At 36.3% G+C, this 2,198-nt stretch overlaps 1 pseudogene; it reads right to left on the reverse strand.

Moving 5' to 3' along the window:
- Positions 1-386: 386 nt before the first annotated feature.
- On the reverse strand, positions 387-798 carry LOC129063046 (ubiquitin-conjugating enzyme E2 D3-like; annotated as a pseudogene).
- Between the last annotated feature and the right edge of the window lie 1,400 nt (positions 799-2,198).

Genomic DNA, 2,198 nt, shown 5'->3' on the forward strand with positions numbered 1-2,198 from the left:
CAGCTGAGCTTCCATCTCCCTCCCCCTCGGATGATTGCTTCAGCACGGCAGAGCGGTGAGGAATGGTTTTAGTCTCATAACCAAGGTAGAGTGAAGACGTAAGCGAAGACATGCTACATTTCTTTTTTAAAAATTCTGAACCTTGGACAACTGCTGTCTTGTAATTAATTTACAGTTTGTAAAAGCAGTTATTGTCCAAAGCTAGAAGAACTTAGGTCTTCTCAGTTGAGCATGTGAATGAATGGAGGGAGGTAAACAAAAAATAAAATTAAAAAAGATGAGGTCTGATAGGGGAGTGACCCTATCAGATAAGAAAATCAAAAAAAGAACAGTAACTTAAAGTTTATTACAGCTATGATGCAGGTTATTCTGACTTTAAGGTAGCATCACATGGCATACCTCTGAGTCCATTCCTGAGATGTTCTGTTATACCTCTCTCTGTCTGTTTTATTGATCTCTGCAACCTTTGGCTCTGGGGAGTCATCTGAGTTTGGATCACATAACAGTGAACAAATAGATAAAAGAACTCTAGAAATATTTAAAGCAGGAGACCACTGTGATCTTAAACTATCGAGACAAATGCTGCTATTTCTGTTAATATTTGTATGATAAATTCTTGTAAATGCAACCGAGTGGTTAAGTGGTTTGAAGGGGTAGTCTGTAGGAAAACGAGTTGTCAAAAAGAGTAATTGTGGTTTACCAATGAAAACTATCATCCCCAATTGGACTTGCAGAACATTGTGCTGGAGGGTGACAATCCAGATGACTAAATTCCTTATTAATCTGTTTCGGCACCATCATCTCTGCTCTGCGTCTGGCTCCTCACTATCTCGGTGTGTGCTGAAAGGTTCGGCCGATACTCTTGATTATCCTGGCAGCAGGGAGGGATTATCTCTTCATCTCACACCAGCTCTGCCAGACACAAGTATTTGGTATTAAGGCGTCTTGTGATAACCTCCTGGCTGGCTTACAGGAGCTGTAGGTCTGCAATGACTTAAGGTCAGTTTTGTGTGCTCTTCTTGATGGGGGCCAGACCCCTGTTGTTTTTGTTAATAGAAAAATAGAAAACAATTTGAGTTCTCAAGAAAGTGTTCTCCTATGAAATAGCAGAAGAAATTAGTTTATAAATTATTATTTGTATATAAAGAACTTTTAGACTTCTATACCATTTTCCTTAAATTGCTAAGCATTGAAAGCATGACCTACTTGTCTTCAACTGGAGCTCACAGTGTGCATTTGCTCCATTTTATGGACTGCTATTTTCTCTCTGAGTTACTCTTCTACAGAAAGCACTTCCAAAATTGACTCATTAAAAAGAGACAGTTCTGTGAATCTTAATCAAAGATTCATAGTTTATATTCATCTGGTTCACAGCTCTGTGAATTGCCAATTTTTGTTGCATTATTTACATAAAATGAATACATTTTAAATGTTCTTTAATTGGCACTATCTAATAATATCTCCTATTTGCTACTTGCCTGTGGACATTAAGAGAATGGTTCTGAAAAATTAAATTGGCATTTTGGGAAGCTGGCCTAAATAATCCTATTTTTGGAAAATTACTGATTTATGCTAGAACATACTTTAAAAATTTCTTCTTAAATTACACCACTCTTTTCCTTTATCTTTGGTTTATGGACTTCATCTATTTTTATAAACTATTTTTATTTTAAATTGTTTGCCTTCTGGCCCTTGCTTGGTAGCTCAGTTGGTTATAGCATCTTCCCAGTATGACAAGTTTGCAAGTTCAGAATCAACCAATGAATGGATAAATAAGTGGAACAACAATTTGGTCACTCTCTGTTTCTGTCTCTCTCTCTCCCCCTTTACTCTCTCTCTAAAATCAATAAATAAAAAAAAATTAGTTTGCCTTGTAGTAACTGATAATCTGAAAAACTTTAGTCAAACACCAGCCAACAGAAGGAAAACTCAATAAATGTCATATGACATAGAGGCTAGGAGCATAGAACTATAAAGGCAAACTGAGGATATTTGAACCCTTTTTTGTCATATTTTTGGTTGGGTTACATTGGATAAATTTCTTAAGGTGTGACTTAGTTTTCTTATTTGTAAAAAAGAAATAATAGCACATGCCTCCTAGGGTAGAGATGAATTAATACACATAAAGGGTTTCTCAGTGCCCAGGATGTGGAAAGCACACAGAAAATGTATGTGTTTGTGTTTGCAAAATGCAAATA

Source organism: Pteronotus mesoamericanus, unplaced genomic scaffold (genome assembly GCF_021234165.1).
Source record: "Pteronotus mesoamericanus isolate MK-2021 breed Mesoamerican mustached bat unplaced genomic scaffold, CSHL_Meso_final scaffold_85, whole genome shotgun sequence".
In the NCBI taxonomy this organism is placed as follows: domain Eukaryota; kingdom Metazoa; phylum Chordata; class Mammalia; order Chiroptera; family Mormoopidae; genus Pteronotus; species Pteronotus mesoamericanus.